We start from the raw sequence: 25876 nt of genomic DNA on the forward strand, positions 1-25876 counted from the left end.
AGTTAAATTGATAAAGGCAGGAATGACAATTAGGAAAAAGTTATAAAATGAAATAATTTAACTGTTTCTCTAAATGCCATTTTAATCATCTTTAACATGTCCTCAACCTTAGTAGGAAAGGTCAATCGTCCTCCTTCATTACCGAATGCTGATTATCTCAGAATTTCAGACATATGCAGGGTGAACAAAAAATGCCGCACTTAGAGGTCGGCATGCGATTCATCATCTCATTGCAAGACAGAAGTTTCTATAGCCAAATCGGATCTCGTTCTGTTGGAAAACAAGTCGAAAACGAGAAGCTGGCAACACTGTCACATCCTGCAGCGCATCGGAATGTAATAGAGGAACGTGCATCATCCCGCTCGACCGTACCCGCCGTCGCAGCTCACTGCGTAGACAGCTGGGTTATCAAACCCACATGTAGTGATAGGCAGTCTGAGACGAGGTCCCGAGATTTCTTGACATTTCTCGAGACTAGCACAGGCACTATTTCTCGCGAGAAATTTCGAGAGATCTCGAGAGCGTTGTCCCCGCATTGTGTGCCGTGCAGCGTGTCGTAGGCCTCCAGGTAGACAGAGCTGAATGTTGTTTGTGCCGAGTATGCGAATAGAAAACCACGCGCCTTCTCCATTCTGCAAATAGGTGTCAACAAGCGACTAGGGCGTTCATTTCTTTCATTTCTACCGAGGTCTATTTTGACTCAGTATAACACAATTAACTTATAAAGGATACGCATTCTGTCATTACATGCAGCGGCAAGTACACGAAAAAATAGGCTAAGTACAGAAACTGACGGCTACTGTAGGTACACCTACCTGGATACTAGAGTCGTGCATATTCGAACTCGAGGCAAGATTCGCCTTGCTGCATATGCAACCACCATTACGCACGAGTGTGATCTAAAATGCTTGAGTATGCTCCAGTAATTTCGACAGGTAGGCGTACATCGTTATCAGACCCCACATTCAATATCATATGACCACTGCATGTGTTTACCGATATTTTAGTGACGAAGGAAGTAATTCCTTACAATGTTATATAGTATTCGCGTCATAATTAGGTACTTCGGTATATGGCGATGAAATGTGTAATTGTGTCTAGTTGTACGCGACAACTTGAAGACGATGTCCGAAACGCAACGTAAATCGTGGATGTCGGTTACTTTTAAGAGACGTCACATCGCACAGCCCATTGTATTGTTTGTTCAAAAGAAGTAACATACGTCGGCAGAAATACTTCTATTATGACCCGGCACTTAAAAACACATACTATCGGTGAAGAGGAATCGTCACAGAACACCTCCGGCCCGGTCTGCATCACAAGAAGCTATCCAGTCGACAACAATTGCGAGGTCTCCAGGTAGGTGTAGGCTACATCCTATATACACTTATTAACAAATTGCACGGGTTATTCAGCTAAGAAGTCTACCTGAAATAAGTCGTGAACAGTTTAAGATACTGACATTCTATGACCCCCCCCCCCACCGGCACTTAACGCCCTTGAAAGGGCTTTGGCCTGCCCAGCGACCGCTGCTCAGCCCGAAGGCTTGCAGATTACGAGGGGCTGTGTGGTCAGCGCGACGCATCCCCACATTCTATGTTCAGTTTCGTTAATGGTATTAAGGAGCTCACAGTTAAACATGCAGTGCTTTCCTAGGCTTTTGACAAAATGTATTGGCACACACGTTTCTATATGCGAACTGGTGATATACTATCAAGCTTGCATTCGTAGTTACTGGGACGTCTCACAGCTTGCAGCATAGGAGAATCGGTCTCGAGAGCGATGCCCATCACCTCTCTCGAAAGAATTCGAGCATACTCGGGCATTTTAGATTACACGTTCCACTCATTTGTAATGGTGGTTGCATATGTAGCAAAGCACACCTTTCCCTGTCTCAAGTTTGAACAATGCACGCCACTTATTCACAAATTATACAGGGTTATTCAGCTAAGATGTCCACCTCAAATAAGTGTGAACAATTTAAGATACTGACATTCAATTTTCACTTTCCTTAATGGTATTACGGGGTTCACAGTTCAACACGCAGTACTTTCCCAGGCTTTTAATAACATTTACCGGCGCACACGTTTCCATATGAGAACTGCTGATGATATACTATCAAGCTTACACTCGTACTTACTGGGACGAGGCACAGCTCGCAGTACAAGAGAATCAGTCTCGAAATTCTCGCGAGAGTCTCGAGGTCTGTGACGTCAGTCTCAAGAGTCTCGAGCGATAGCGTTGTCCATCACTACCCACATGCACCATGGAGCTACGGCTCGAATCTACGTCAGGTTTTTTCCTTTGTGTGTGTGACGCCAGGTCCCTAGTTACCGTCGTGTAACTACGTTTGTAAACACGATATCCTGTTGTCACATGACAATAGTCGAACACATGACAGTGTGATCCATTCAACTGAATGCATGAGTCGACTAACCACGCAGTGCGCAACCATAACTGGTCCTGAGTCCTGTCAAGTGCATGTAGGGCGGCTTCCTAATGGAGTATACAAACGGCGAATACGATATGCTTTTAATGTTGGGTGCATCCGATAACCAAGCTTCTGCTGCTGCTCGTGAGTATGCAGCACGGTACCCTCAAAGGCGCCATCCTGATAAGAATATTTTTCGTCGCCTTGAGCAACGCCTGCGGGAAACCGGTAATCTTCGTCCACAAGTAGTGGACAGAGGTCGTCCAAGGACTAGACGTACTCCACAAACAGAGGACGACATTCTTGAAGCCGTTCACCAAATACCTCGGCGAAGTACCCGTGATATTGCAAGGCAGTTCCAGGTATCTCAAACACTGGTTGTTGACGTGTTGCACGACGGAAAACTGCATCCATACCATTACACGTTAATTCAACACCAGCGGTCAGAAGACCGCATTCAACGAGTACAGCTCTGTGAATGGATTTTGAAACAAGTTGAAGATAACGAACATTTTATAAAGAATGTGATATGGAGTGACGAATGTAGCTTCACTCGGGAAGATATTTTCAACCATCACAACAGCCATTATTGGTCTGACCACAACCCACATGTCACCCGTGAACATGGCTTTCAGGCACGCTTTGGCATAAACCTGTGGGCTGGAATCGTGGGTGGAGTGCTTTTAGGTCCTTACCTATTGCCGGACAAGTTGAATGCGCCCCGCTATCGTACGTTTCTGGGCAATACTTTGCCTGACGCTTTAGAAAACGTTCCATTTGGTGTTCGGCGACAGCTATGGTTTCAGCATGATGGTGCACCGCCACACTTTGGAATGACTGTGGGTAACTGGTTAAATGAAGCGTTTCCAGGGAAATGGATTGGTCGTAGAGGTCCAATGTTCTTGCCTCCACTTTCCCCGGACCTTAATTCACTAGATTTTTATTTGTGGGGACACTTCAAGGAACATGTTTATAGTACTCCACCCATGGATGTACAAGACCTAATAGCTCGCGTGCATGTTGCATCGGCAATGGTGGATGACTCGTTGGCTGAACGGTCAGCGTACTGGCCTTCGGTTCTGAGGGTCCCGGGTTCGATTCCCGCCCGGGTCGGGGATTTTAACCTTAATTGGTTAATTCTAATGGCACGGGGGCTGGTTGTATGTGTTGTCTGCATCATCATTTCATCCTCATTACGACGCGCAGGTCGCCTACGGGAGTCAAATAGAAAGACCTGCACCTGGCGAGCCGAACCCGTCCTGGGATATCCCGGCACATTTCATTTCAATGGTGGATGCAGGTGTGTTGCATAGGGTCCGGCAAAGTATGCTTCAGCGAGTGGCGAAGTGTTTGCAAGTGCAAGGTGGTCGCTTTGAATATCTGGTGTGAAGTGTACGTATATTTGGGGACAAATCATGACGACCTCGCCTCACACCACTACTTTCCAGCTGCAGCTCCGTGTCTATTAGCGACTTATAGGATTTACTCCTTTACTACAGCCAGAGTTGCCAAATCGGCTACTGCACTCTACACTCGCATTTCTATTAAACCTATTGACCGGACTAGGTTTTGCAGGATACACTTTTGTCGTGAATTTGGACGAGGAACCGCATGCCGACCTCCACGTGCGGCACTTTTTGTTCACTCTGTATATTTAACTTACACTGAGAGGAGCAGTGAGCGTCGACAATCACTGATAAAGGTTAACCTTCAGTGGGCTTTCGACTTTCGCTGTAAAATATATACCGTCATGGACGTTAGTAGAGCTTTTTATGCTCAACAATTCTTCCACGCATACTTGGACTCTGTCGTTGATAGTTAGGTGCGTAAGCCAATAAAATTCTCAGATAGCCGATTTTCTTTAACTTCCTCACTAAAATTCGCACTGTTTGCGTCATAGATAAATGTTTTATACACCTAAAGATTTCTCGTCCACCTCTGTGGTGTAGTGGTTAGTGTGATTAGCTGCCATCCCCCGGAGGTCCGGGTTCGATTCCCGGCTCTGCCACGAAAGTTGAAAAGGTACGAGGGCTGGAACGGGATACACTCAGCCTCGGGAGGTCAACTGAGTAGAGGTGGGTTCGATTTCCACCTCAGCCATCTTGGAAGTTGTTTTCCGTGGTTTCCCACTTCCTTTTTCCATCCAGGCAAATGCCGAGATGGTACCTAACTTAAGGCCACGCCCGCTTCCTTCCCTCTTCCTTGTCTATCCCTTCCAATATTCGCATCCCCCCCGCAAGGCCCCTCTGTTCAGCATAGCAGGTGAGGCCGCCTGGGCGAGGTACTGGTCATCCTCCCCAGTTGTATCCCCTGACCCAGAGTCTGAAGCTCCAGGACACTGCCCTTGAGGCGGTAGAGGTGGGATCCCTCGCTGTGTCCGAGGGAAAAGCCAACCCTGGAGGGTAAGCAGATTAAGAAAGAAAGAAAGAAAGAACGAACGAACGAAAGAAAGAAAGAAAAAAGAAAGATTTCTCAGTAAATACTGTTTAGAACGGTGAAACCCTGGTCAAAATCTGCTCGGTAGTTCTCAAGATTTCTTCGGACAAATACAGACAAACTCCTACTGGGCTCTTTATTTTATAGTATGCACAGATGTGAGCAAGAAAGTCAAAGTACACATACATCTGAATTTTCTAGGTAACTTTGCCTAGAGTTCCTAATGGAAAAAAAACCTACAGTTAACTCGATGGCAGCGCTATATCAGCGCTATGGCTGCGTTGGCTCAGTCATTCAACTGGGTCAGGAATGGAATTACTGAAGCCCCCATCTAGCGACGAGGATATGAATTTTGTCGCTGCCGAAGCCTGTTCCACTACTCTGGACCAAGAATTAATAAAAAAACTCGATGAAATGGTATTGGAGATTGTTGCTGGAATAAAATATGACAGAGAAAATCGGAGTACCCGGAGAGAAACCTGTCCCGCCTCTCCGCTTTGTCCAGCTCAAATCTCACATGGAGTGACCGGGATTTGAACTACAGAACCCAACGGTGAGATATCAGCGCACTGCCGCTTGAGCCACGGTGGCTCTGCTGAGTGTACCATAGCCCCTTATTTGAGAACAGGCTCTTTTTTAAAAATTGTGTTTCTTCTAGTCCGTTATTTTTAATCAGTTCTTTGAAGATATCAAGCACGTGAAGCGAAGCGAGTCTCATTTCCATATATATCTGTTGTGCTCTTTCTCTTTATTTATCCGACATCCATCTCCGTAGTGTAATGGTTGGCGCTATTAACTGCTGTCCTTGGGGGCCCGGAGTCAATTTCTGGTACTGTCAACAATTTACGACTGACAGCAAGGCTGGTATGTGGTTAAACAGGCGCGTAAAATTCACTACCGCTGCGGGTGTGCTTGAAAAGAGCTGCACCCTTCCTGACGAATTTACATTTTCTTACCTCATCCCGATACCCTCATTCATGTAAATAATAATAATAATAATAATAATAATAATAATAATAATAATAATAATAATAATAATAATAATAATAATAATAATAATACATGTTATTTGCTTTACATCCCGCTAACTACTTTTGCGGTTTTTTGGAGGCACCGAAGTGCTGAATATAGTCCCGCAGAAGTTCTTTAACGCGCCAGTAAATCTACCGACACGAGGCTGACGTATTTGAACACCTTCAAATACCACTGGACTAAGCCAGGATCGATCCTGCCAAGCTGGGGTCTGAAGGCCAGCGGCTCAACCGTCTGAGCCACTCAGCCCAGCGATACAAGAGAAATTGAGTGTAAGGATCGGAACTCTTCTTCCTTCAAGAACGAAGTTAATAACCTAGATGATAATAGTCCTAAAATTGGATCATCAATCAGTGAATCATCTTAATTAAGTGATTGCATGCATTGACTCTAGGGATACTAATCACGGCTCAAGTCCGATTGTACTTGAAAGTATGATAGTCTCGTGGCCGAAGAGTTACGGGCATGTAAAGAACCTCCTACGAGACAATATTTCGGGCAACTCAGCTTCTCCAAAAGTCGTAAATTCAGTTCACATTATTACTTTGGTGGATTCAATGATTCAATTGTCTAAATTAGTATTAAAGTTATGCAACAATGAAGTCGCATTTTAGTAAACGGAATATCATTGCGTGAGATTTTATCAAACGTCTTTTTTTTATCAATCAGTCAATCAGCGCTGATCTGTATTTAGGGCTATCACCCAGGTGGCAGATAACCGATCAATTATACATCAGTAGGGGCGATTGAGAGTTAGAAGTGGGGGGGGGGGAAGCACAAAAATGTATAAACAGCACAAAGTACCCGGGTTTAAGGCCTGTAAGAGGGAGGGGGCTTGACATAAAAATTGGAAAAAATATAGGTACAAGATGGTAAATATTTTAATGTTCTCTTAGTGAATTTGGATAGAGACTTAAAAGGTTGAGTCTACCGTAATAATAGTACCAGTCCGCCTCTGTGGTGTAGTGGTTAGTGTGATTAGCTGCCACCCCCGGAGGCTCGGGTTCGATTCCCGACTCTGCCACGAAATTTGAAAAGTGGTACGAGGGCTGGAACGTGATCCGCTCAGCCTCGGGAGGTCAACTGAGTAGAGGGTGGTTCGACTCCCTCCTCAGCCATCCTCGAAGTAGTTTTCCGTGGTTTCCCACTTCTCCTCCAGGTAAATGCCGGGATGGTACCTCACGGCCGCTTCCTTCCCTCTTCCTTGTCTATCCCTTCCGATCTTCCCATCCCCCACAAGGCCCCTGTTCTGCATAGCAGGTGAGGCCACCTGGGCGAGGTACTGGCCATTCTCCCCAGTTGTGTCCCCCGAACCAAAGTCTCACGCTACAGGACACTGCCCTTGAGGTGGTGGGATCTCTCGCTAAGTCCGAGGGAAAAACCAACCCTGGAGTGTAAACAGAATAATAAGAGGAATAACAGTACTATACAATAGAACTTTCGCCAAAGGGACAATAATTAGGCCTACACATGCATTAAAATTAAATAGACGTTCGGCGTGATTACACAATTAAAATGTCATTTAGTATTTAACTACATATTAACAAACAGACACTAGATAGAACCGCACAGACGAAGTTACTGAGTGATACTACCAGAATGGCGAATGAGCGCAGCAAGAGGGTGAATCGATTAGCCGCAACAAACGATATTTTCTGAGTATTTCCGCTAAGTTTATCTTAATAATTAAAGAAATTAAAGTAAGGAATTCGCTAAAAAACAATACGGATTGTACACATTGCTTTTTTATAATTTCTACTTTCAGGCGATTTTTTTAAATAACTCTTAGGTGTTTTAGTCTATCGAAACCTAAATGTAGTCGGGCGGCTAAAATGGAATAAAAAAATATTTTCCTCCACAAAGTGCTGTTTTCCTTTGGATCCTTTCCAGTTCTCAAATCCAGTGGTGGCGATTAGACGAGGCGAGGGGGCAGGCACAGCCCGCCCCCGCTCTTTTAGCCGCCTGATACTAAGAATTATTATAGACTTATTAAAGCTCTGTTGTCTTATCAGATAATTATTTCTTCTATTTTAAAAAATTATTAACAACATTATTTCCTGAAATATACACAATATGTCGTTCGCCGCGGCTAGGCGACTTGTATAGCGCCACTGCAAGTAGTGGAGATTTTGCACGTGCTGTGAGGAAGGGTAGCAGGGGTATATTTTCATTGCGTTTCATTTCGTACACTGAGGTATGATTCACCCGATGGCCACGTGCATTCGTCACTTTAGCAGGCTGGTGTTTTGGTTTTTTTTTTTTTTCTTCTTTACGTCGCACCGACTCAGATAGGTCTTATGGCGACGATGGGACAGGGAAGGGCTAGGAAGTGGAAGGAAGCGGCCGTGGCCTTAATTAAGGTACAGCCCCAGCATTTGCCTGGTGTGAAAATGGGAAACCACGGAAAACCATCTTCAGGGCTGCCGACAGTGGGGTTCGAACCTACTATCTCCCGAATACTGGATACTGGCCGCACTTAAGCGACTGCAGCTATCGAGCTCGGTAGCAGGCTGTTTAGTGCCTGTTAGTTTCTTAGTGTGTAGTCAAACATTAAATGATTTTAATTGTTAAAAACACACTGTAGTTCTATTTAATTGTAATACATGTGTAATATTGTTCCTTTGGGGAGAGTTTTATTGTATGGTATTGAATCAGAATCTCAAAAAACTATTATTACCGCACTTAAGTTGTTAAACTGACAACTTTTACCACTCTGTTGAAATTCGCTCAGAGAGCTGTGTTTTCCAATTTTGATGTATATACGCCCCAGCCGCTCTATCACACAAACCTGGGTATTTTCTGTTGTCAGCAAAAAGGTTTGTCTCCCCGCTTCTACTTCCCAGTCGCCGCTACTGCTTGAATCAAGCAATTACCTGCCGTCCTCGAGGGTCTGGAGTTGATTCCCGGTACACTTGATTACTTGATTCAAGAACTGGAAGAGATTCAGAGGAAAGCAGTACGATTTGTTCTGGATGATTTCCGACAAAAACAAAAAAAAAAACCTTTTTTTTGCTAGGGGCTTTACGTCGCACCGACACAGATAGGTCTTATGGCGACGATGGGATAGGAAAGGCCTAGGAGTTGGAAGGAAGCGGCCGTGGCCTTGATTAAGGTACAGCCCCAGCATTTGCCTGGTGTCAAAATGGGAAACCACGGAAAACCATCTTCAGGGCTGCCGATAGTGAGATTCGAACCTATCTCCCGGATGCAAGCTCACAGCCGCGCGCCTCTACGCGCACGGCCAACTCGCCCGGTAAAAGTATTCTTAGTTGTGTTGACGATGCCTAAACTAATACCAGACCCGGCAATTCAACTGGCACAGTCCACACGAACTTTTTCGAAAGCCTGTGCGCAAGCGCAGTAAGTTCATGAATACTTGATCGGTGCTGTCACCGGGCGCAAGTACATAGGCCAGTGGCGGATGCTGGGATCAAGACGTGGACTACCACTAGACTTTTCATTAGTTGGTTTAGTGAACCTTAAGCATTCTGAGCGACAGCCAATAGCCAACAGAGTAGTATGCTGTGTTCGTGCTGTTTCGCAAGCTACTGCCCTGACCCCTGCTACTGTCAATAATCAACACCTGATCACTTGAGATGGTAGCCTGAGGTTTTGCAAATTAAAGTCCGGCTTTGTGGCGAAACAGATAGAATGATTGTCTTTGGTCCGATGGGCCCAGTTCAATTCTTAGAATCAACCCCATCGTACTCTTAATTCTCCTGGCTTGGGGAGTATCACGTCTTCGCCACTCATTTTATCCTCATCAGGTCACCACCAAGCCTGTACAGATGTCATGCACCATTATTATTATTATTATTATTATTATTATTATTATTATTATTATTATTATTATTATTATTATTATTATTATCTTAATCTGTTTACCCTCCAGGATTGGCTTTTCCCTCGGACTCAGCGAGGGATCCCACCTCTACCGCCTCAAGGGCAGTGTCCTGGAGCTTCAGACTTTGGGTTGGGGATACAACTGGGGAGAATGACCAGTACCTCGCCCAGGCGGCCTCACCTGCTATGCTGAGCAGGGGCCTTGTGGAGCGATATGAAGATTGGATGGGACAGGCAAGGAAGAAGGAAGCGGCCGTGGCCTTAAGTGAGGTACCATTCCGGCATTTGCCTGGAGGAAAAGTGGGAAACCACGGAAAACCACTTCGAGGATGTCTGAGGGAATCGAACCCACCTCTACTCAGTTGACCTCCCGAGGCTGAGTGGACCCCGTTCCAGCCCTCGTGGCAGAGCCGGGAATCGAACCCGGACCTCCGGAGGTGGCAGCTAATCACGCTAAGCACTACACCACAGAGGTGGACATTATTATTATTAAAGTAAAATATTGAATTTTACAGCACGACCAGCAGTCGTACTCATGATCACAGGTTCGATTCCAACCAGCCAAAGGGAACACTAAGCCTGAAAGATTGTATTTCATTTGAGCTGATTTACCTATAAAAAGAAAACTATATTACTCCTATAACAGTAGCCCAGCAGTGTCTTTCTACAAGGATGTAGAAGCAAAAGGGAGTGAAGAAGCAGTACTCTGTTATCTGTATGATTAAGTGAGAAGTATAAGATGAGGAAGTATACACGATGAGGAACGCATGTGTCAATTCGGAAACTTCCGGAGAACTTCGAGTCTTTGAACTATCTCTCCTTCGTTAGTAGTGGCGATGTGACGGAGCGAAGCCTGGCACACCTATCCCCCTGGTCCGCGCACCTATCGGGCATTCAACAGCAAACCGTGTGAGGTGAGGCGAGGGGAGGGGAACGCAGTGCCTGGGCTGCAATATCTTTCACCGATGCCTTGCACTGAGAAATAGGAGCGACGTTTCATCTCATAGCGTTCAAGTTTTGTAAATGAAACAATGTGCCAGATGCTTACAATATAATGTTTTAGATTTCCATCATTCTCATTTGAGGTTAGGGCTCACCGATAGCCTTGACAGCCCATAGTATACGCCACTGACACAGGCCTGCCCAAGAATCTGCAGAGAAGGGCAGAGGCTCAGGTTCCGGCCAGCAAGCCAGAGGAAGCGAACTACCGGTACGCGTCAGATGCCAACATCGAACCACCAGTTCCATGCTGCGCCTTGTCCTAAAATTGAATGCATCACCATTCAAAGTGCCAGTACTTGTAAAACCATACAATAATAGTTACTTAGCTGGAGTGGCGTGCCCCTCTGCCCTTTAGAACCAGTCGCTACTGCAGAAGTGTAGCCTACACCGAAACAATTCGTTTTCTCAAAATCTGTCACAATACAACATTTGTGTAATATATAATAATGTAACTCTGGAAGTTGCACCAGGATATCTGCCGTCATGGTAATAATATGAGGGAAAAACTAGAGATGATAGAGCCATGTCCCGCGTGCAACGTCTGATACAGTTGTGTACTCATCCTTCTTTTCGACATCGAAGGCCAACGCCCCAGAGAACGGCCGAAGCAGCAGACTTAAATATCGTTGATCAGAAGCCAAACGATGGACAATCCGCGCTGGACATATGAAAAAAAAAGAGAAGAGAATACACAGACATAACACTCCCATTCATCGGTGCCAGCCCTGGACCTCAAGAAAGAAACAAAAGATGGCGCGAGCAGCGGAATACAACATAATGGAGTCCCTTTTACAGATCGTAAGTGCGTATACATATTTCTCGCTATTAACGACGGTATTTCTTAATCAAACTACGATTTGAGACTTTATTTGAGTAAAATCAATTACTGTCTTTCATTTGGGACAAATATTACAGTGATATTTCGTGGATCAACATCATTCACATAACCAGAGCAATGAAAACGAAGTGATATTTTGCTAAGAGAATTATAATACGTTAGACTCCACACAGAGAGAGAAATATGTTGTAGGTACCGTACGCGCACCTTTTAGCGATACATGGACACCCTAGTGCTGAATAGGTCGACCTTGGGTATCTTCGAGATTCTTACTGGCAACCTTTGAAACACAAAATATGAATCGCTTATGCATCGCTGTGTGGCATCTGGCGTACACTTTACGTACTAGTACTGTTGTTGTTTACACAGCAAAGCCAAACCATAGAATTCATGCTGGGAACAAGATTCGCATCGAGAAATGTTCTATAATGTTATATAAAGTGTGTATGACACAGTTGTTGGCTTAAGATAATAAAGGTTTAGAAAATTGATATCGATCGATCATATTATCGATTCAATTCAGATTTCATTTTCATTCAGTTGGCAGTATAACCGGAACCGTGAGAGCTCCCTCCTTCCTCCATCTCCCCGTACAAAGAAATATCGCTAAAAGGTGAGCGGACTATATTGTGGGAGTGATACTGTTGCTCATTTACTAAAGTAATACAAATAAATTCTATTTTAAAGATGAAATATTGCTCATTTCTTCGCAGTTATTTTACCTCTCAATTTAATTTAATTTAAATATATCCTGCATTCGATTTCATGTTGTGTTTTTAGAGGGAAGGTACAGTCTGTTCCCTCACTTTAGTGATGAAAAGATATCTAGATACAATATCCTCAGCCTTGTCAGGAAACCACTTTTCAAATGAAGGTATGGCGGTACAGTAGGCGATCACACTTCTGGATTTTATCTGGCCCTAATAGGAATCCTGCTGTTCTCATTATTCCAGATTGTTGATACGAGAGGCCGGTTGTTTACGATGTCATTGACTAACGTTTGTTTACGTCTTAGCACTGGATCCACTTTTAGCCTGTCTGCCTTTCGTGTGTCTCCTCGTTACGTAACAGTGGATACAGCAAAATGTTGCTTCGAAGTGCAACGGGCCCGTTCGGTCAATGATCAGATTTTGCTCTTCACATTAAAGAAAATGATGCGATATGCGGTAGTATCAGTGTGGACGGGCTGGGCGAGTTTCTTTCCGTTGCACATTTCAGGATTGTTCCTGCTAGCGGCTGAAAACTTATGCGTAATGCGGTTGTTAGTTACGATGGAGATATACCGTAAACCTGATATAAGTCGGCTAATAAACTTCTGAATTGAATCGATAATATGATCGCAGGTGAGGCCGCCTGAGCGAGGTACTGGTCATCCGCCTCAGTTGTATCCTCCGACCCAGAGTCTGAAGCTCCAGGACACTGCCCTTGACGCGGTAGAGGTGGGATCCCTCGCTGAGTCCGAGGGAAAAACCGACCCGGGAGGGTAAGCAGATTAAGAAGAAGAAAAAGAAGATTTGTGCAAGGTCAGGTTTAAGCCGGAGGGGGATCTGTGATGTTTTGGAGGTGTCTTCCGTTGTAGTCTTCTCTACTGTCTACTCCCATACAATTTTGACATCCACCAACGCGGTGATTTGCGTTTCTTCTTTTCCATTATAGAATAATGAATGGCAATGCAAGCTCACCGGACAAAAAAAAAATAGTCACCCCTGGAGGAATAATTACAGGAATCATTTAATACCGTGTAGCTCCGCCTCTGGAGTTGATAAGTGCCTGGATTCGGTTAGGAAGTGAGTCCATAAGGTTGTGCAGTACCTTCAATGGGGGTTCAAGTCAGGTGATTTTGTAGGCCAATCGATATGTAATAGTCGCATATGCATACGTCTAGCCCGATTAACTTTGCTGTTGTCGTCTTGAAAATTTGGGGTATCAATAGCATACTCATCATGCAGATGTGAGTAAAAGGCAACACCTGATTATCCGGAATGTTTAAATAAATATGTTGGTTCATGTTAGCTGAGTGGGCCCCGTTCCAGCCCTCGTACCATCATACGACAAACACCCCCAAAACATCACAGATCCCCCTCCGGCTTAAACCTGACCTTGCACAAATCTTATTTTTCTTCTTCTTAATCTGCTTACCCTCCCGGGTCGGTTTTTCCCTCGGACTCAGCGAGGGATCCCACCTCTACCGCGTCAAGGGCAGTGTCCTGGAGCTTCAGACTCTGGGTCGGAGGATACAACTGAGGAGGATGACCAGTACCTCGCCCAGGCGGCCTCACCTGCGATGCTGAACAGGGGCCTTGCGGGGAATGGGAAGATTAGAAGGGATAGACAAGGAAGAGGGAAGGAAGCGGCCGTGGCCTTAAGTTAGGTACCATCCCTTCATTTGCCTGGAGGAGAAGTGGGAAACCACGGAAAACCACTTCCAGGATGGCTGAGGTGGGAATCAAACCCTCCTCTACTCAGTTGACTTCCCGAAGCTGAGTGGACCCCGTTCCAGCCCTCGTAGCACTTTTAAAATTTCGTGGCAGAACCGGGAATCGAACCCGGGCCTCCGGGGGTGACAGCTAATCACACTAACCACTACACCAGAGAGGCGGACCCTTGCACACATCCTGGATGAAATGATTCATTTGGCCTTCGGTGCACTCGACGACGTGAGTCATTGGAACACAGGCAAAAACGCGATTCGTCAGTTCACGTTACGTTCCGTCAGCCAGCGACTGTCCACGCTCGATGTGTTCTAGTCTACTGAATGCGCGCAGTTTGATGTGCCTCAGTGGGCGAGGTGACCGACTCCCATTGCCTGCAGTTCCCGTCGAAATGTTCTCTCGCTAACAGGTTGGGATGGATCTTCATTCACTGACTCCAGCAACTCCTGTCGGGTTTGGAAGCGATTTTGATTCACAAGCCGTAAAAACGCGTCTGCGGTCCCTCCCAGTCAAAATCTTTTTCCGACCACAATACTCACGTCGAGTTTCGTGGTCATGTGTAGTACCCCAGACCCCACTGTTTGTAGACACGTTGAACAGTTCGCTGCGAAACACCAACAAATCCAGCAATTCACGCACCGCACGACCAAACACGATCGCCCCTTTTGCCACTGTCACATCCTTACATCTACCCATGTTGACGTGCAAAATCCGCTTGAAACATCAACGTCTCACTGATCGCTACTGCCTTACGCTCACGTAGCACGGACACGTTCACTGCGCCATCTGTACAGACTTAACGATCCATCTGTGCGTGCACACTAGGGTGACTCATGTTTTGTCCGGTGAGCTTATGTAGCTGCTATTTGTTGCGATGTACTCATGCCATATTCCTCGATGGTATCCCATGAGTCCGTATCGCATTCCCGTATCGACTATTTTGTCATGGAACGCTTTGATGGTACGAGGAAAACGATATTTTCTGTGTTGCTTCATATCGTATTTGTAAACGAAATGCAACAAGTGGATACAAAGCCTCAGTTACCATGCTTGGTTTCGAGGAAAATATCGACAGAGTGAAGTAGCAGGGAAGAGGTGGAAAACTCGCGCAGGAATGAACTTTCTTCAGAAATGGAAAATAAGTCAATGCTGGGTTATTTCACCTCTTGATATTTATGACGTATAGATATAATCTTAGTTATCGCAATAGAGTTCGTACTTGCCGTGTCGTCTCAAAACTCACGAGTTTCAAAACTCACGAATCTCAAAACTCACGAATTCCTGGAAGAGGATTAGTAAGAACAAGTTTCTCTACCTGGGCCAGTCTCAAAACTCACGAGCAGGGCCAGTCCTTTGAATGGATAAATGTCCACCCTGTTAGTGATAGGATAATCGAATACTTTTAATAATCAAATAACTTCCATCCGATTATTTAAATAATCGAGTGAATAATCAAATCAAATAATCGAATGAGTTTCAAATATCACTCAGTTATATCGCACGGAATAATAGGATGCGTCATGGATATTTTTTGGGGGGTTTAAATGTGTCTGGTAGATAACAGATTGAAGTAAGCGAATAGATGAACGCTTACGAAAATTATAAATACGCCTTTTTCCAAATGAACCCCCAAATGTTAAACTAAATGTGTGAATTAACTGTCTTGATCTCTAATATCTCTAAATAAAATTCCTTATTAAAGTAAATGCCGCCTTCTGGCCGCATAGATTAATGGAACTAAGCCCCAGTACTAACAATTGGCAGTTTCTTTTAACTAGCAGCGGGCAACATACGGTACCTACTTTAATTGTATGTCGTCCGGCTGCATGCATAAATGGTTAGCATGCTGGCCTTTGCTCTAAGGTGTCCAGGGTTCCTCGGTTCGGTTTCCGGTCGGGTGGGAGATTCTAACTTTCATTAGTTAATTCCTATGGCTCGGGGACGGGGTTCGTGTAATCTTCAGCATTAGACTTCATCTTACGTAGGGCCTCATCCTCACAGACGTTCAGGTCGCCTATACGGCGTCAATTCTAAAGACCTGCACCAGACCTCCCCGGAGGCCACACATCATTAATATAAATTTATGTGAAAGAGAAAAAATGCATTATATTAACTTTAAGACAACAGCAAAATGTTTTTAAAATAATGATAATAATACACCTCGGTCTCTTTCATTCACTAACCATTATTTCTCTACCGTCGGTTTTGGTGGCAGAATAACATTCACAGTATCCCCTGCCTGTCGTAAGAAGCGACTAAAAAGGGGCCCCAGGGGCTCGTAAATTATTTAAGAACATAGATAAATTACTTATAGGCAATCTGCTACCAGGGTGACTGCCCTAAATCGGTGGAAAAGCATGGGTTGAAGGGAAGCGTGAGTCACCGTGCATCTCATCCCTCTTGCAGTCATCGCAAGCACCTGCTGTCCGGATTCGTGAATTTTGAGACTCATTAGAATGTTTACTTTGCAACCAGTTTGTAGTCGTGAGTTTTGATACTATTTGTTACTAATTATAGTCCGTGAGTTTTGAGACTCGTGAAATTGAGACGTAACCGTATTTGCACGTATTGGCCGCCTCGGGATAATTTCAACATTCAGAAAACTTCACCTTGTAGAAATCTTGCTCTGACCAAAAGTTACTGGAGTTATATTTACACCGTTTTGATATTAGGAATGTTTGTTCTGTGTTTACTACAAACCCCCTATACATTCAGGGATTTTGAAATTATATGTTTCTAACAATGATTCAATTTCAATCACTACTGATTTGAATTTAGGGCAGTCGCCCAGGTAGCAGATTCCCTATCTGTTGTTTCCCTAGCGTTTTCTTAAATTATTTCAAAGAATTTGGAAATTTATTGAACATCTCCCTTAGTAAGTTTAATACAGTTCCTAACTCTCCTTCCCCAATTTTCGTTGGTACATTCTAAATGTAAAGTTGGTTGTAATATCTCCACTAGGATTACAAGCAAACACATGGACAAACAAAAACGTTCACGGACTGGTTTTCAAACAGCCTGAATCGTGTAACAATCACTTAATGCGGAACGAATAAAAAAGAAAAAAAGAGACAAATTTGGAATTGTACACATTTTCTCTCCTCCTTCTTGCACTGCTTTTACAATTAAATGACACAATTGGCATTACGTTGGGAACGTCCCATTAGAGAGGTGAGGTAAAGTCACAGAAAATAAGATGGAATCTGAAATCAAAAGCCTGTACACAGAAGCTGAGGCCATAGGTTTATCGTCAGTATTATTACTAAAGAACCGTATACCTAGAGATACCCAAGAGATTCGTCCCAAGAGAATGTAGGCAGTGATGGCTACGGATATAAGAGGATAGTTTCGCAATAATTCATTCATTTTAAATGAGAAAACAATAGAGAACGTTCGATACATAATTAGGTTCGAAAATGCTATTCTAATTTCTAAGATCCATGGCCAATTGCATTAACTCATTAGACTACAACTTACAATAGGGTTCACAATCAGTCCTACAGCGCGATAGAACAGAAGTCACAAAATATGATGTAAGAAAACAAATAATCATATACAAAGACATTGGCAAGCATATCCTACTTTCTGTTTACAAATTCTGGAAGTACTGTTCTTTGATATCTGTAATATAAACAGTTAGATAATTCTAATAATTCTAAGCACACTACTGTTTGGAGTAATGTGTATCTTCCTCGTCTTATCTAAAACTCCAGTTTGCACTCAAACATGAGTGTTGATTGTGTTTCTGTATTCTTATAGATAGGTTTAAGGATACTTACAGCTAATCCCGAAGCTCGTTAGACCGTCGCCTCGTTCTTCTAGTTCTTTATTTATTTTGTCTTACTTCGAATTCAGGCTTCATATAGTGAGTGATGATAACACCGGCGATACTCTGTCCTTTGTACAGCACGCGGGTTGGGTGTGTTGCTCTGATGACTGGTTTATCTTTTGATCGCGAGTATACGTCAGTACTCTCAAGTAGACAATAGGCTGCTGCACGTGTCTTTCTTTTTCTCCATTTGAGTGTTTCGCGGTATGAGACATCTTCACTTCCATCACCATTTTACACGTGAGATAACCAGAATTCACCCATCCGTGGATCAGTGGTAGAGGGTCGGCCTCCGGATCCCAAGATCGCGGTTTCAAACTTTCAGTAAACCTTCAAACGCAATTTGAATTTTTAAAGGTCGGGAGAAAGTCCATTAAGCTCTCTATGTCGTTTGACCAACTAAATACCGCCATTGTAACAGTTTTCGTCTTCTTCCGTGTTCTTTAACTTTTGTACAGTCCGACTCGTTGGCTAAATGGTCAGCGTACTGGCCTTCGGTTCAGAGGGTCCCGGGTTCGATTCCCGGCCGGGTCGGGGATTTTAACCTTCATTGGTTAATTCCAATGGCCTGGGGACTGGGTGTTTGTGCTGTCCCCAACATCTCTGCAACTCACACACCACACATAACACTATCCTCCACGAAATATCACAAAATGGAGATAAAGTTGGAATTCAAGAGGAAAAATTGGGGCAAGTATTCGTTTATACGAAGGGGAGTTAGGGATTGGAATATCTTACCAAGAGAGATGCTCAATAAAATTCCAATTTCTTTAAAATCACTTAAGAAAAAAATAGGAATACAACATATAGGAAATCTGCCACCTGGGCGACTGCTCTAAATGCAGATCAGTAGTGATTGATTGATTGATTGATTGATTGATTGATTGATTGATTGATTGATTGATTGATATCAACAGTTCGTTTCTTACATCTATCCAGTGTGCGGGAATCATTGAAAACCTACTCTATATTTTTATTATATGCAGGGGTGGCAAAGGAAAAAAACACTCTGCAACTTTAATTAAGAATGGCAGATTTTTACTTATCTATCTATCTACTTATCTATCTATCTATCTATCTATCTATCTATCTATCTATCTATCTATCTATCTAATCTATCTACCTTGAATTCCTATTTCTCCGCGTGGAGAAAAAGGCATCCAGGAAGGCTTCCCATACCCACTTTCTTTTCCTTATTTCTCCATCAGTGGGTTTCTGGTTGGTTTCCTTCCACAGGTTTTCGTTCCTGATTACTTCATGCTATCTTACCATGAAGATACGCCGAAAACAGCGATTCACTAACACTTGGGGTTGTGTATGATTTGCTTAGTGACTTTCCATGATTCACAGCCATAGAGGAGAAAGGACTTCACATTGGTATTGAAAAGTCGGATCTCGGTTTTTATACTATTAGCACTAGCACTAAAACATCTTTAAAATGATTTGTCCATGCGGGCAAGCGATATACACATTTATTCTGTTTTTTCGACTGTAAAATACAGTTTTCAAACCACTGAATGTTTTCAATTTCTGAAAGAGAAGTGCATTTTTGGGATTTAAAAAATATCGTTTCGGACGCCACACAGAAGGTTAAAATATAGAGAATATCCAGGATTTTTCGGACGTCTGGTAACGCTGTCCTTTCAACATAATACCTTAGATAACCCTCTGTGAAATTTTTTACCTGGCACTTACTCCGAAATCTTCTCAAGTTTTCTTGCTATCAGTTTAGTCTGTGAAATAATTCAAATGGTTTAAACTACTATAATCTAGAATTACGGACAGCGAATTATTCTTTTTTCCTAGAAGTTATTTTCATTGGGATCTATGGAGCGTTCAGTATGGTCTAAAGTTTGAAGAGAGACGGTACAGTTACATGATTTTTTTTTTTTTTTTTGCTAGTTGTTTTACGTCGCATCGACACAGATAGGTCTTACGGCGGCGATGGGACAGGAAAGGGCTAGGAGTGGGAAGGAAGCGGCCGTGGCCTTAATTAAGGTACAGCCCCAGCATTTTCCTGGTGTGAAAATGGGAAACCACGGAAAACCATTTTCAGCGCTGCCGACAGTGGGGTTCGAACCTACTATCTCCCGAATACTGGATACTGGCCGCACTTAAGCGACTGTAGCTATCGAGCTCGGTAGTTACATGATTAGTGATAGAAATGTCCAAAGAGAAATAGTATACTAAAGTACTATACATTTCAGAGTTGTTGTGATCTATTGATGAATACACTAGCTTACTACCCGAAGATGCTGCCTAGCCGAGGATATCAAGGCGTGCTCGGTTCGTCCGGATGAACGTGGGTTTAACTCCCTAATTCTTCTTCTGATGTTGTCTCCCCACAGAAGGTTGGTTATCACTGCAGAGTTGTTGTTTTTTCTCTGTTTTGTGTTCCTGTATCAGAGTTGTCGTATCGTAGATGTCGAACCGCTGTCTGAGGTTCCGTGTTACGTGCTCAGGCGACTGCCAGCCTTCTGCAAGCCTTCTTCGGTATTTCCTGGAAGGGAAAAGCGAGACAGGCCTGAGACTTCCTAGCTAGTCCGAGGGCATATTCCGGCCTCTCCTTGCTTGCTTTTGTCTGGTTCCCCCGTGGGCCTCCTGGAAGTTGAAACGAGAATATTTCTTCTCTAGCCCCGCGCCCCGTGGATTCTAGTACGTCATCAGCAGGGATATAATGGGGGAGTTGTCTGCATGAACGAATGAATCAGTGTTTGTTATTGTCGGTGACGTTGTGACAATGAAGTTCGTGTGTTCGAACGTGTGTGCATGTACGGTAGCTGATGAGTGGAGTGACTGGTGCCCGCGAAGGAATCTATCGCCTGTCAAATGAAACTAGGACTCCGTTATTCCCATAGGTTCGAGGCTTGCTTAAAATGTTCTGAGCTTGGTAAATCTGTGAAGCAGGACGCTACCTTACTTACAGACAGTCCTAGTGAGGATCTCTCCTCTAACGGCTTAGGGGCCTCCGGTGTATTGTATAGTCCTAAGAAGGCCATAACTCAGAATATGTTCGAGGCACCCACTCCCAGTCTATAGCAACTGGTATGCCTACTATCCGAAACACTTACTAGGCCACTCAGCCGTTCCCATGGTTCACGAACTAGGATGCGACTACAGCAACTCACACCACGAACCATTATTTATAATATATCATCATCATCATCATCATCATCATCTGTTTAGCCTCCAGGGTTGGCTTTTCCCTCGGACACAGCGAGGGATCCCACCTCTACCGCCTCAAGGGCAGTGTCCTGGAGCTTCAGACTCTTGGTCGGGGATACAATATTGTTACGTGCTCAGGCGACTGCCAGCCTTCTGGCAGGAATGACCAGTACCTCGCCCAAGCGGCCTCACCTGCTATGCTGAACAGGGGCCTTGTGAGGGGATGGGAAGATTGGAAGGGGTAGGCAAGGAAGAGGGAAGGAAGCGGCCGTGGCCTTATGTTAGGTACCATCCCGGCATTCGCCTGGAGGAGAAGTGGGAAACCACGGAAAACCACTTCCAGGATGGCTGAGGTGGGAATCGAACCCACCTCTACTCAGTTGACCTCCCGAGGCTGAGTGTACCCCGTTCCAGCCCTCATACCACTTTTCAAATTTCGTGGCAGAGCCGGGAATCGAACCCGGGCCTCCGGGGGTGGCAGCTAATCACGCTAACCACTACACCACAGAGGCGGGCATTTATAATATATAATTTAGAATATTGTAAAATATTTCTGAAACATTTAATAATTTTAGGAAAATATTCCGGAGAAAATTCTAGAATATTTTGTGCCATTAAACATATACCTTCACACAGTAAGGATGCAAAGGGGATGGCATATAAGTCTCTGGTAAGACCCCAACTAGAGTATAGTTCCGGTATATGGGACCCTCGCCAGTATTACTTGATTCAAGAACTGGAAAAATCCAAAGAAAAGCAGCTGGATTTGTTCTGGGTGATTTCCGACAAAAAAAGTAGCGTTACAAAAATGTTGCAAAGTTTAGGCTGGGAAGACTTGGTAATTAGTACCATAATTGGACAGCTATTGAAGTCTTAATATAACTTACCCTAATTTTAGTGGTGCTGTTCAATTATTAATGAATCTGTCTGAGTTCTTTTCAGAGCCACGTGGCCCGAGAGCGTCGACTATGCTAGAATTTGATCTCGCAACTTTAAACACAACAGGCTGCATCTTAACCAGCTGTGCCAATTCGCCAGCTAGACTAATGGCCCCAGTCCCCAAGATCTCAACAGTAATAATTAAAAATTACCACGAACTCGGAAGCAAATATACAGTACTTCCGACTCCAATGATGATGATGATGATGATGATGATGATGATGATGATGATGATGATGATGATGATGATGATGATGATGATGATGATGATGATGATGATAGTCCGGCTACTTGACTGAATGGTCAGCGTACCGGTCTTCTGTTCAGAGGGTGCCGGGTTCGATTCCCGGCCGGATCGGAGATTTTAAATGTTTATGGTTAATTCTTCTGTTTCGGTGACTGGGTGCTTGTGATCATCTTAACACACTTCTCTTCTTCTACATACAATTCATTGCACTACAAACCACCAGAGAAGCACGCAATAGTGAATACAACCCTTCATATAGGCTTAGCGTCAGGAAGGACATGCGGCCGTAAAAATGGACCCGATCCATATCAAGTGCCAACCCCAATAAATTGGTATGTCCGTCTGTTAGATCACCAGTTGGATCCTCAAATAGCACCACCAAAGGTTATAGATGTTATAGAGAAACTGCAAAAACCAATGGTGGCGCTAAAATGAGGCATACTAGGCAAGACGAGGCGTGAAGTAGTTTGCCATTGCTTCCCTCTCTGGATCAGAGAGTGCTACTGCAGCACGACTGACCCTATGAGCAACACCTTTCATAAAAATCAGACGCATTGATAATGCTCCGAATGTCATTACTCAGCAATGAGCATATTCCAACAGCTTCTATATTTTCACAGCCAAAGATGAGATTGGGACTTCTGTGGAAGCTACATTTTCGTTCTAGCCTGTGACAAGAGACACGTGCAAAAGTACTCCATCCATCAAGAAATGCCAGTAGGCGGAAAGTAAGGAATAAGGCCAGAAAAAAGAAAGAGACAATAAATAAAATAAAATAAATAAATAAATAAATAAATAAATAATCGTATAGCCTCAGCTACCGCGCGCAGGCATTTTAATTTAACACCATCTAGCAAGTCTGCGGTCAGTTTTACTCCACCACTTGGCAGAGAAAACCGAGTCTTTCTTGGATGTCTATGGCTGAATTTTTAATGAATTTCGACGGTTAAATACCAAATGTGTTACCAGAGATTTTTACATGCCAAAGTGAATGATATGGGGTGTCGAATCGAATGTTTTCCACCCTTAAAATATCTGACTACCACTGCCGGATTTTAACCCGCGGTCTTGAAATCTGGAGGCCGACCCTCTATCACTGATCCGCAGAGGCAGCTAAAACTCTGATGATGAGATGCTCCTGAAAATTATCTCCTTAGCATAAAATTGAATAATTCTTTATCCAAGGTATTATGGCAACCTGCTCATTATTAAGATTGATTACCAGGAAGTAATCATAAGCTATCAAACTTAATACGCATACATCTTATCTCAATATACTGTATGTGACTACAATATGATTGTGGGATTACCACATAATCTTTCTGGACTCTTATCTATCTATCTATCTATCTATCTATATATCTATATATATATATATATATATCTATCTAAATAAAGTATATTTTTTCTGTACTATGGTCAAAATTCTTAAACATTGGTATTTGTGTGTCTGTCATATTCATAACAAGATTACATTTTTCGTCCTGTCTGTCTCTGCCTGTAATTTTATTCATCCTGGATGAAATAGTGGTTTAGGGGAAGGTCTTAAAATTAATCCCCAAATATCTCCGTTAATACTTGTCATATCGATGGAAAGTTGTAGAAAGAAAATCCTGTCAGTACAAATTGATCGCACAACGAATAATAAAAGAAATACTGACGATTGCATATATTTTAAAACTAGCAATTACCCGCGGCTTCGCTCGCGTGAATTCCGTTATTTGATCAGAGTAATCGTTCTTTGGCATTGTACTAAGAGACTATCTGAAAATTCCTAAAGTATGAAAACTCACCCAAAAATTTAGTTTCGTTTACCCCAGAAATTCTTTGTAAACCATGTTTTTGGTATTATCTTTTCGGGCTAAGACGCCCATGCGACATAGAACTGTACATGCGAGAAACAGTCTCCTCTCAAGTCAAAAAATAAATACATGTTTCCATTTTTTTAAAGGAGATTCCAAATACCTATTCCCAGTCTGTAACATATTCAGTTTTTGAGATATAGGCCTACATAAGTATTTCCATAAAAATAATTCAACCCCTTGATCAGTCCTTCCACTACCCCATCTAAGTGTATTTTCCGAAAACAAAAATGCATGTTTCCTTATTTTTAAAGGAGATTCCAAATATCAATTTTCCAGTCTGTAACATTTTCAGTCTTTAAGATATGAGTATCCTCATAAAAATAATTCAACTATTTTTCACTACTTCTCACCCCCTGTTAAGTGCCCTCTCCGAAAACAAAAACGACTTTCCAAATACCAAGATTCTTGTCCGTAGCATGTTAAGTTTTTGACATATAATGTAAAATGAAATGGCGTATTGGTTTTAGTGCCGGGAGATCCCAGGAGGGGTTCGGCTCGCTAGGTGCAGGTCTTTTGATTTGACTCCCGTAGGCGACCTGCGCGTCGTGATGAGGCTGAAATGATGATGAAGACAACACAAACACCCAGCCCCCATGCCAGGGAATTTAACCAATAATGGATAAAATTCCCGACCCTGCCGGGAATCGAACCCGGCACCCCTGTGACCAAACGCCAGCACGCTAAACATTTACCCATGGATTCGGACGACATATAATGTAGATATACCGGTACTCATCTTAAAAATTCACCCACTTTTCCAATTTTTTTTCAGCCTCTGAACTGCATTTTCCGAAAGCAAAAAGAAAAAAATACGTGTTTCATTATTTTTAAAGGATATTCAAATACCAGTTTTCATGCCTGTACGTCTGTAACACCGTCAGTTTTTGAGATAAATGTATACTCATAAGAATTATTCAGCTTCTTCTTCCTCAGTTCTTTCCACCCTTCTCCGCCTTAACTGGACTTTCCGAAAACAAAAAATACGTGTTTCTTTAATTTGAAAGGAAATTCAAAATACCAACTTTCACGTCTGTAACAGCTTCAGTTTTTAAGATAAGGTATCCTCATAAACGTATTTCAACTCTTTATTTACTTATTTTCAACCCCACACCCCTTACGTCGATTTTCCGATAAAAAAAATAAGTGCGTATTTCTTTATTTTTAAAGGAGATTCCAAATACTAATTTTCACATCTGTTACATCTTCAGTTTTTTGTATATAATATTGTACTCATGAAAATAAATGAACTCCTTTTTCACCCCCCCCCCCTTCCTACCCGTTGATTCCCCTCCCCAGAAGTGCCTGTATCTTCATTTTAAAATGAGATTCCAAATACCAATGTTTACGTCTTTAACATTTTTAGTTGAAATGAATTGGCGTATGGCTTTTAGTGCCGGGAGATCCTAGGACGGGTTCGGCTCGCCAGGTGCAGGTCTTTTGATTTGACCCCCGTAGGCGACCTGCGCGTCGTGATGATGAAATGATAATGAAGACAACACATTTACCAAGCCCGCGTGCCAGGGAAATTAACGAATGATGGTTAAAATTACCGACGCTGACGGGAATCGAACCCGGGGCCCCTGTGAATAAAGGCCAGCACGCTAACCATTCAGCCATGAAGCCGGATAACATTTTTAATTTTTTGAGATATAAGTATCCTCACACAAAAAATTCAACTAATTTTTCAATTCATTCACCCCCTTAAGTAGATTTTCCATAGACAAAAGAACACGTGTTTCTTTACTTTGAAAGAACATTCCAAATATAAATGTTCATGTCTCTAACATCTTCAGGTTTTGAGATATAAGTATCCTCAT

The 25876-nt window shown here is 43.2% G+C and overlaps 1 protein-coding gene across 4 annotated transcripts in view; it reads right to left on the reverse strand.

Annotated features, from left to right (window-relative positions):
* MFS16 (major facilitator superfamily transporter 16) overlaps positions 1-17938 on the reverse strand; it is a 210170-nt gene extending 192232 nt beyond the window's left edge. For 3 of the 4 annotated variants that reach the window (XM_067135066.2, XM_067135065.2, XM_067135062.2), the window contains exon 1: positions 17794-17938. The gene's annotated coding sequence lies outside the window, so the exon portion shown is untranslated. The remainder of the gene's footprint in view (positions 1-17793) is intronic. The other variant, XM_067135064.2, reaches the window with a different exon arrangement.
* Between the last annotated feature and the right edge of the window lie 7938 nt (positions 17939-25876).

The sequence above is a fragment of the Anabrus simplex genome, chromosome 1 (genome assembly GCF_040414725.1).
Source record: "Anabrus simplex isolate iqAnaSimp1 chromosome 1, ASM4041472v1, whole genome shotgun sequence".
Lineage (NCBI taxonomy): Eukaryota > Metazoa > Arthropoda > Insecta > Orthoptera > Tettigoniidae > Anabrus > Anabrus simplex.